The sequence below is a fragment of the Macrotis lagotis genome, chromosome 4 (assembly GCF_037893015.1).
Source record: "Macrotis lagotis isolate mMagLag1 chromosome 4, bilby.v1.9.chrom.fasta, whole genome shotgun sequence".
Lineage (NCBI taxonomy): Eukaryota > Metazoa > Chordata > Mammalia > Peramelemorphia > Peramelidae > Macrotis > Macrotis lagotis.
Window position 1 is genome coordinate 91,127,488 of NC_133661.1, and position 11,331 is coordinate 91,138,818.

Consider the following 11,331-nt stretch of genomic DNA (forward strand, 5'->3'; position numbering starts at 1 on the left):
TATAAGCAAACTAGAAGATCAAGGAATAATTTACTTGTCAGATCTATGGAAGGGGAAACATTTTATGACTAAGGAAGAGATGGAGAACATCACTAAAAACAAACTAGATGTTTTTGATTACATTAAATTAAATACCCTTTTGCACAGACAAAGCCTCTTTAACCAAGATCAAAAGAAATGTAGCAAACTGCGAAACAATTTTTACAACTATTATTTCTGACAAAGGGTTCTTTTCTAAAATATACAGAGAACTGAGTCAAATTAAAAAAATCTATTCCCCAATTAACAAATGATCAAAGGATATGCAAAGTCAATTTCGAGATGAGATCAAAGCAATCCATACTCATATGAAAAATTATTCTAAATCATTACTTATTAGAGAAATGCAAATTAAAGCATCTCTGAGATACCACCTCACATCTCTCAGACTGGCCAATATGACCAGAGGGGGCAATGATCATTGTTGGAAGGGCTGTGGGAAATCTGGGACACTAACACATTGCTGGTAGAGCTGTGAACTCATCCAACCTTTCTGGAGAGCAATTTGGAATTACACCCAAAGGGCAACAAAAATGTGCATACCCTTTAATGCAGTAATACAACTACTGGGTCTAGACCCTGAAGAGATGATGAAAAAGGGTAAAAACATCACTTCTACAAAAATATTCACAGCATCCCTGTTTTTGGTGACAAAGAATTGGAAATCAAGTAAATGTCCTTCAATTAACAAACTGTGGTATATGTATGTCATGGAACAGCCATGGAACATTATTGTTCTATTAGAAACCAGGAGGGATGGGAATTCAGGGAAGCCTGGAGGAATTTGTACAAATTGATGCTGAGCAAGATGAGAAGAACCAGGAAAACATTGTACCCTCTAACAGTAACATGGGGGTAATGATCAACCTTCAGTGCAGCAATCAGGGATAATTTGGGGCTGTCTGTGACAGAGAATACCATCTATATCCAGAGAAAGAACTGTGGAGTTTGAAAAAAAAACTAAGGACTATTACCTTTAATTTAGGGGAAAAACCCAATATCTTATTGTCTGATCTTGCTATCTATTATACTTTATATTTCTTCCTTAAGGATATGATTTCTCTCTCATCACATTCAGTCTGGATCAATGTATACCATGGAAACAATGTAAAGACTGGCAAATTGCCTTCAGTGGGGGGTGGGGGTGGGGGGAGGAAAATAAGCTTAGGGGAAAAATTGTAAAACTCAAAATAAATAAAATCTTAAAAAAAATGGTTGTCAAGACTATCAAATTGTGTACAACATTAAAAGTGAAGATATAACACTTCTAATTCTTTTTTTTTTGCAAGGCAGTGGGGTTAAGTGACTTGCCCAAGGTCACACAGCTAGGTGATTATTAAGTATCTGAGGCTGGATTTGGTGCTCTATCCACTGCACCACCTACCTGCCCCAACACTTCTAATTCTTGAGAACTTTACTTCTCTTAGGATAATTAAAGGGTTGAATATTACAGAAGAGAATGGACTTAAAGGATATGGATATCATTGGGTCTTGTCTCTTCATTAAAGAAGTCCAAGATGACTTCACTACATTTGAGACAAAAAGCCTTGAAGAAAAGCAGGGGTGTTAACTTGAAACTTAAGTGTTTCATTATCCTTTCACCCACTTTAATTCCACTGTGCTGACAAAAGCTTAGCACTTTGTCTAATGAGGGCATCATAAACTGGGCAGTCCTAAGTCACTGTCTCCCATAACTTACAATCATTTGTAAAGTTTTCTAGTGAGATCTCCAGAATATATCCCAGTACCTAGAGTCCTTTACAATTCTTGTAGTCAAGGGTTTGAGTTAATACTTGATTCACTTAACAAAAGTTTAAGTACTCTGGTTGGGGAGGGGTGGGTAAAGTGTGAGTGAAAATAGGTCTGGGGAAGGGGCACAAATAGTTCAAGAAATGATTTGGCATTGGATGATACTTTGGCTCATGAGGGGGACTGTGTGTATTTGAAAGATACTTGAACAGGGGATAAAGTATAAAATGATAATAATTATAATTTGATGTAATTGAGACAATGCTGCTTGTCAAGCAATTAAGCAATCAATCTGTGATGATACTTGGATAACATGAGTTTATCAAGTAATTAAATAATCAAGCTGTGATTGATGATACCTGATTAATAGTACTTGAGAGATAAATAACACCAGGTGAAGAGACACAAAGCTTTGTAATTTTAGAGGGGAAAGAAAGGAGTGTGAACACTGAGTAAATTCTATTCAATAGATTCGGCCCAGAGAGGGAATAAGACAAAATCTTATCATTCTGTGGGCTTTCATTTTTTTGAGGATGAGTAAATGGGGGTAAATAAAACAACAGCACTCAGTATTTGATTTTGTGTTTTATCCTGTAAAATCTGATATCAGAAGGTAGTCAGATGGTCTTTCTAAAAAGAGAAACAAATCAGAATTTTTCCATTCCATTCACCATTGTCTTCTCCATAGTTGTCAGTTTAGGAACTTATGCCCTTATTCCAACAAAACTTCTATTTCTCAGGATATTATTGGAGCTTCTCCTTAAAAATTGTCTTTAGAATCTATTTATAAATCAGACATAAATAGCCTCCTGGTTGCTTTATAATCAGATCCTTTTTAAAAAAAAAAATTCTAAACCTCAAACAGAATTTCTCAGATTGGCTAGCTGTGTAATTCAAAAGATTTGGATTACTTTCAGTTGAAAACAAAATTCATTCTCAAAGGATAGAAATTCTCCTTGTACCTCTCCACAGAATGTTTTGGAAAACACATTTCATAGAAATAAATAGAAACCAATATTAGGAAGGCTACAAGAAAAGATGCCCACTCATACATCAGTGGTGACTTTGCAAATAATTGGTTCATTGGAATGCAATTTGGAAATAAAACTAGTCATACTCTATGGCTTGGCAGTCCTGCTATTGGGAATATATCCAAAGCAAAGAATCGGAAAGAAAAAAAATCCTATTTGTAAGAAGGCCTGAAAAGCTATTTAATAAATACAAAAACTACTTTCTGTACCCACCAGTTTAAAACAACTTAAATTCCTAATGGTCAGGAAATGGATTACCAAATCAAGTGTTACAATCAAAAGGAATTTTTGTCCTTCAATAGGCAGAAGTGCCTTCTATCTTTCAGGGAACTGTGCTAATCAATGATGATACCAAAAAATGGGAAGAGGAAGAGAACAGCTTAAGGAGGAAGATAGTATGCAAACAATTGCAAATAAACAAAGCTATATAAATACAATTGGAAACAGTCAACAGAGAGAAGGAACTAGGATTAAAGGGAGTGAGAAAGGCTTCCTCTCAGATGGTTAGAATTTTGAAGGAATGTGAAGAAAGCAGGGAAGGCAGGTGATAGAGAAAAGGAGGGAAAGCTTTCTATGTATGAGGATGATCACAGAAAGGAAATACAAATGATATTCACACATTCAGAATTGTCTCTATGCATAGAGAAAAAAATAAACAAGAATACAGTATCTACCCTGTCTATAATTATGTAAAAAATCATTTACAATATCTTCCACTTGCATGGGATTTAAAGATTAGCTAGTATCAGTACAAACATATTCATGTGGGAATTTAATTTCAAGAGTCATGAAGGATTGTAAAGTAGGTTGCCATTGACACATACAAGTTTGATGACTTTTTTGTTGTAAAGTTGATGAAATACAAGGGAAATTGGTATAGCTCTGAAGGTATTCTATAGAGTAAGTTATAGAGCATTGTACAAGGTAGTCTGAAGGATAAAAGATAAATAAGCATGCAACATTCTAAGGGAGAGACTTTGAGGGGTCTAGTTCACTTGTGTTTATGTATATGTATATGTTTATGTCATTCACACCTATACACCACCACAGAAGATCATGCAGCATATTACAATTTGGGATATATGATGGTATGGAATTAAATTGAATGATTTTTCCTTGGTCCTTTCAGGCAGAAGAGAGTTTCATCCATTTTTAATGGAACTATGATTTCAGAAATAACCTCTAATGTTGTTCAACTTGTCTGTCTGGAGTTCTGGTCATTTTATGTATGTTTTCTCTTTTTCCAAACCTCCTTATAAAATATTCACCCCATGGTATTAGTGAATGGGAAACTCAAATAATCCTTTATACAGTGGTGTATAGCCAGAATCAGAATATGTCTACTTATTCATAGGACCTCTTTTCCTATATTTTTATATGAGGAAATGATATTAGAATTATAGACCATAGATCTTTAGATTTCAAAAGGACCTTAGAGGTCATCTGACCCAATCTCCCTATTTTATAGTTATAGAAACTGAAGTTCATAGAGAGGAAGTGACCACCCAAGGAAATATTTTATCAGTGTCTTATCAAATCATGCCATTTCAGATTATGTGTAACTGACACATGTAAAGTCAACTGGTTTGCTTTCATAACTTGAGTTCCACGGAATATTATGCCTTATAAGATCCTTTGTTCCATTATTATATATCTCTCTCTTCTCTATTTTGAACCAGGTACTATAATTACACATTTCCCTCCCATGAAAGTTCACAAAGTTTTGTAACTATTTTAACCAGAAAATTTAGGATTTAGTCTGTCATTCTGATTCTGATTGGAAAAAAAATATTGATAAGTAATAAAACTTCACTTTTCATGTGAAAGTGATCAAAGCTAACTACAAATAGCTATGAATGGAGTATTTACACAGCTTCAGAGAGACTTGAAAAGGGTATGACTAGTAAGAAGCTAGGGACTGGGAGTTAGCTAACTCTATCACTGGATCATCTTTAAAGCCCCCCAATTGACCTTGGGGAAGTAATTTACTTTTCTGTACTTAAATTTTTTCTAATTCAGCATTACAATTATATGAACATGATTTAGGCAGATAAAAGTCTTAGGAGCTTTAAAAAAAGCCTTGGTTAGAGGCATACATAAGAGTTTATATATTTGTTTCATCTCCCAACCCTGAACATTTTATCTGACTGTCCCTCATGCCTAGAATGCACCCAATATCCAACCTTGCCTCCTGATTTACCTGGTTTTCTTTACATTCCAGCTGATATCCCTTATCTCCCTTAATTCTAGTCCCTTGTCTTCTGTTGATAAATATTTTATTTGTACGTTGTCCCCTCTCATTGAACTAAGAGCTCCTTGAGACAGGGAATGACTTGCCTTTTTTTGAATCTAGTGTTTTCTTAATACATTTTATTGACTATTTCTACATCCTGGGAGTGCATTTTGTTTGATTGTTTTTGTCTCTGCTCTTTCCATTTCTCTGTCTCACTGTCTGTTTCTTACAGTAAAAAGATAACATTACATAGCTCATTATTATCTTATGACTCTTAGATCTTTTTTTATATGATACCTGAACATTTCAATAGGTATCCACACTCATAATTTGATTCTTTTTCCTTAGGAGATTTGTAGCAAGAGGAGTCGTGATAAAGAAAATGAGGCTGTGGAGGGTGGTATATGAATGTGAGAGAAGGGACAGGCAATAAAAGAGAGAATTCTCTCTTCTATTCTTCTCTGTAAGCCCATTTCAAAATATTTCATCCTCCCATTGAGTTCTGGCAGAAATGTACAGTAGAAGTCCAATCTGGGAGCATCAATGTTTCTTAGGGTCATGGAGATAGTGACAACAGTATGATCCTACAATTTGTGTGTAGATCCCATAAGAGACTAGTGAGGAGAGTTGGAGTTCCCTAGTAAATTGATCATCAAATGTTTCAGTCAAGCACAGTTTAAAAATGAAGCCTTGACTTGGCATAATGAATCATAAACACAATGCCAGAGACGTAGTCTAAAGTTTCCAGTCATAAAGCACTCAAGAGAATAAGTAGTTAACCAAATCCCTACCATGTATAAGGCACTAATTCTAGATATAGGGCAGATAAAAAATTCCCTAGGATGTCATATATTATAATGTAATTGTGCTGTATTAAATATGATTTTAATGAATTGGAGGATTGAATGTGGCTCCTGCTTCTGATGGTTTTCTTTGTGTATCAACTAATAAGCTTTTTCATATTTCTTTACAAAATTCAATTTTTTTCCTTTTTTATAACATTTATAACATTCCATTCCATTAATATATCATAGGTTAACTAGGTAGAGCAGTAGAAAGAACACTGGGTCTGGAGTCAGGAAGACCTGAGTTTAAATCTAAACTGTGTAACCCTGGGCAAGTCACTTGAATCTTGTTTGCCTCTTTCCTTATCTGTAAAATGAGCTGGAGAAATTGAGATCAAACAACTCTATTATCTCTGTCAAGTAAACCTAAATAGTGCTCTGAAGAATCAAAGACTCAAATGACAGAACAACAATGTATTATAAATTATTCAATCAGTTTCCTTTTAATGACCATTAAGGTAATATTCATTTTTCAACCTATTACAAATATAACAGCTAGGCACATTTTTCTTCTTATATTTGCTTATTTGTTGTTTTATTTTGTCATATTTTATGATGCCAGAGTCCTGCTTACAGAGCTTCTGGTTTGAGAGATATATTTTGTGCTTCATCTAATACTTCAATATTCCTCTCCAAAATAGTCATACCTGTCTGTGAAATAACCCACTGCAAAATTATCTGTAGGTTTAACAACTATGTAATTGAGGGCCTCTTTCACCACACCATAGACTCATCAAAAAACTCAATTGAATTTTTATCAGATTTTGCTTTTTTCAAGACTTGAGTGTATATAAGGTAATTTATTAAATTTATCTCTCTGGCACATTTTAAAAGGGTTTCCAGATCTCATAGTTGTTTATTCTATGAGGACAGAGGACAGAGGAGTCTGAAGAATTTAGGCTGATGCAAGCTAGAAATGGGGACATGATATAGTGTATGTTGCAGGTCAATATTTATATAAATATTTTAACTTTCTTTTTCCATTTAATTTTTATCTTATTTTTCTCAATTATATTTAAACAAAAAATTTTAACATTTTGTTTTACAAATTACTTTCCACCTAACACATATATTGTTTAGTGATCTTAGGGAAAAGAATGAAATGTGGAAAAATTACATATACAGGGAGAAGATTCTAGGAAGATGTCAGAGTATGTCAGAAAATTTCAAGTTCTCCAGATTTCCCCCAAAACTGAATAAAATATAAACACCTGCAGGCTAGCTCCCTGAAACAACTAGGGGTGGGCCTAGGGACAGTTGGGTTGAGAGATAACCTCCACCTCAGTCACAGAAATTCTTACCTCTCAGATAGAGTGGAGAGGTAGTGATCTGAGTTGGGAGAAGACAGGGAACTTCTGTTGATAAGGGTCTTCAAGGCCAGCTGTGTGTCTCTGTGCCAGATTTGTAGTCCTTGGACAAGAAGGAACCAGAACCTGATGAGTTCAGAAGCAGTGGCACAGAGACACTGTTTGTTGTCAACACTTACAGGAGAACTGAGTTCTCTTTCTTGGTTCCAGACCAGAGGGGAGAATTGAAGGCTATAGCCACTGGAGGGTTCTCATGGAGTAAGTTCATTTTCAGAACAGTATGCTGAGGAACCCCAGCTGTGTCTTCGAGAGGAAAAGAGTTCAGAAGTTGGGCCTGACAAAGCTACAGAGGCCAGAGGTACTATTCATCCACACCCAAGGACTAAGGGTGAATAAAACAAGGAGCATCTAAAAAATTTTAAAATGAGCAGGCAAAGGAGAAAGGATCCAATTATATAAAGTTATGGGAATAGAGAACATAGGGGTTCATCTTCAAAGAAAGATACTGAAGCAAAAATTGCTTCTTCATCCCTGAAGAGTAACATCAAATGATTACCTGTTCAAAAATAATTCATAGAAGAACTTAAAAATAGTTTAAAATCAAATAAGAGATATTGAGGAAAAACTAAAAAATAAAGAATAATTCAAGGAAAAACAAGATTATGAAAAGAAAGTAAACCAATTAGAAAAAGAGACCAGAATGTTAAGGAAGAAAAAGACTATTTGAAAATTAGAAGTGGACAAAGGAAAGTCAGTGAAGTTATAATAATTCAAGAAATAATAACACAAAATATAAAGAATTAAAAAATTGAAGAGAATATGGAACACCTCCTAAGGAAAAACAATCAATCTGAAGAAAAGATCAAGAAGATAAAACATAAGAATAATTGGACTATCTGAAAGCTATCATCCAGAAAAAAAGAATCTTGAAGCAATAAGACAAGAAATAATTGAAGCAAATTTTCCTGAAGTGTTAGAACAACATAGGGGGAAACTAGAAATAAAATAGAATAGAATTGGGGTGGCTAGGTGGCGTAGTGGGGCACAGCTAGGTGGCATAGTGGATAAAGCACTAGCCTTGGAGTCAGGAGTACCTGGGTTCAAATCCAGTCTCAGACACTTAATAATTACCTAGCTGTGTGGCCTTGGGCAAGCCACTTAACCCCATTTGCCTTGTAAAAAAAATTGAATAGAATCAGCACCTAAAAAAAATACTAAGAGGAAAATTGTCAGGAATATCAAAGTTAATTACCAAACCCCCAGGTTAAGGAGAAAATATTAAGAGCAACAAGAAGAAAAACAATTCATATATAGTGAATCCACAATTAGAATTACACAAGACCTTGTAGTGGCTTCTTTAAATTACCATAGATCTTGGAACACAACATATTGAAGAGCAAACAAATGGAGATTGTGACCAAAGTTAATTATAATCTTCTTTATTTTTTTATTTTTCTTTAATTTATTTACACATTACTAAAATATTCTTGTTTTAGAGTAAACATAATATACCCTCCCCCACAAAAATATAAAAACCTCATGAGAAATAAAGTAAAAGAAAGAGAAAAAAATGTGTTTCAGTCTGTGTTCTGATACCATCAGCTCTGTCTCATGTGGATCACTTTCTTTATCATAAGTCCTTTAGAGAAGTTACTTCCATATTGTTCCACAGTTGCTGTTGCTGATTGTAATTCCCTCCATCCATTCCTCCCCACTACCACCTATTATTTTTTCTCTCTCCTTTCACTCTGTGCCTCTTCAAAAATGTGCTGTGGGGCAGCTGAGTGTTATAGCAGACAGAGCACCTCCCCTGGGGCCAGAAGGCCCCAAGCCTACATACCCCCCAGAGACCCAGCAACCACCTGGCCCCATGGTCCCAGACAGACTACCCAATTCTAACACCTTGCAAAAAGTAAAAAAAAAAAAAATGAGTTATATCTGACTATCTTGTGCTAAGATCTACCCTCTCCTCTATCACCCACATCACCCCTCCTCTCCCCTTGTCCCCTTCTCTCCTTTTTCTTCTAGATGTCTATATCCTATTGAGTGTGTATGCCATTTCCTCTCTCAGCCATTTCTGATGAGAATGAAAGTTCCCTCATTCCAAATTGCCTACCCCCTTCCACATCATTGCAAAGCTACATGAAATACCTTTTATATGAAATATCTTAGGCTATTCTATCTCTCCTTTCTCTTTCTCCCAATACATTTCCCTTTTAGCCATTGACTCCATTTTTACAATATATTAAATCTTCAAATTCAGCTCTCTCCTGTGCCTCATCTATAAAAACTCTCTCTACCTGCTCTATTAAATGAGAAGGTTCATATAAGTATTATCAGCATCATCTTTCTATGCAGGAATACATGCAGTTCATCATCACTGAGTCTCTCATAATATACCCTTCTTGTCCACTGTCTCTATGCTTCACCTGAGTCCTGCACTAGAAGATCAAACTTTCTGTTCAACTTTGGTCAAAGGGAAATTCCCCTGTTTCATTGAAAGTTAATCTTTTGGACTTCCGGCCAAGATGGCGAAGAGAAGACAGGCACAGTTCTAAAGTCTCCTGATCTCTTCCCCATCTATCACATGAAACAAACCTCTTAAAAGAAATACGAACTAAGAAACCCAGAAAGAAAAGCCAGGAGAGGAAAATCTACCTCAGGATTTGGCTCCCGCAGCAGCCTTGGCTGAGTACCAGCAGGTGAGTCTGAGCTCCCAGGGAAGATCAGCCAGATCAACAGCTGAATCGGAACCGGGAGTCTGAGGGCCTGAAAACCGGACCTGCTGGATCAGTGGTGGGGCTGGACAAAGGGGGCTTGGGTCCGCGGGGAACCAAAGGCGCTGGTGTTGGTGCTGTCCCCCTGGAGCTTGGGGAAGGGGTTGCTGGGAGAGGTCTGGTGCAGGACACCTGTGGACACCATCCCTGGGCTCCTCAGGTCTGAGAAACTCTGAACCCATGCCTCCATTGCACTGAGGCCTCCTCCCAAACAAATGCAAATTATTTCTGCCTCAGGCCCAGGTGGGTGAGCAAAAGAACCAGCCCAGCTGAGGAATCACCTCAGGCCAGGGTAAAGCCCCGCATTGATTAAAGGCAAAAGAATTCAATAGCTCCAATTCCCTCCCTCAAGCAAAGGGAGAAGGCCTGGCAACCAAGGTCACAGACACCCCAGAGAGGGCAACCAGCACCTCCTACTGGCCATCCAGAGAAACTGCACTCAGTAAAGCATTTAGAGACCCCAAGCCCAGGTGAACCAGCCCCCTCCCCCAACTCTTAGCATAATGAAGAAGGGTCAGCGGAAAGGTGGATCCATAGAAAAATTCCTGGAAGGGAAAGACCCCAACCCAGAGAGACCTGGAACATCTGAGGAGAATACAATCTGGTCTCCAGCACAGAAAGACTTCCTTGAAGAAATAAGGAAGGAGTTTAAAAATCAATTGGAAAATTTGGGGGAGACAATAACTTGCAACAAGAAAACAAAATCTTAGAAAGTACAATTGGACAAACACAAAAGGAGAATAAATCTCTCAGATCATCAATTGGACAATTACAAAATGAGAACAATTCTCTCAGATCCTCAAATGAGCAAATGCAAAAAGAAATTAATTCTCTCAAAACCTCAATTGGTCAAATGGAAAGCTCTTTCAAAAGTAGAATTGACCAATTGGAAAAGGTTAATGAAGAAAACTCTTCCCCCCAAAAAATAATGGAGTCTACAGAAACTAATGATGCCATGAGACAGCAAGAGTCAGTTAAACAAAATCAAAAAATAGAAAAAATAGAAGCAAATGTGAAATACCTCATCAACAAAACCACTGACCTCAAGAATAGATTGAGGAGGGGCAACCTGAAAATTATAGGACTTCCTGAAAACATTGAAGAGAAAAAAAGCCTGGACTTAATATTACAGGATCTAGTGATGGAAAACTGCCTGACATCATGGAATCGGCGGGCAAAGTAGTTACTGAAAGAGTACATCGATCCCCACCAGAAAAATATCCTGAAAGGAAAACACCAAGGAATGTTGTGGCCAAACGCCAGAACTATCAGATAAAAGAGAAAATCCTGCAAGTAGCCAGAAAGAAACACTTTAAATATCAAGGAACCACAGTAAGGATCCCACAGGAC

General features: G+C 36.6%; 1 protein-coding gene across 1 annotated transcript in view; it reads right to left on the minus strand.

Moving 5' to 3' along the window:
* Window positions 1–10,117, minus strand: part of WDR11 (WD repeat domain 11) — a 124,844-nt gene extending 114,727 nt beyond the window's left edge. Inside the window, exon 1 of the mRNA XM_074233510.1 lies at window positions 9,863–10,117. The gene's annotated coding sequence lies outside the window, so the exon portion shown is untranslated. The remainder of the gene's footprint in view (window positions 1–9,862) is intronic.
* Between the last annotated feature and the right edge of the window lie 1,214 nt (window positions 10,118–11,331).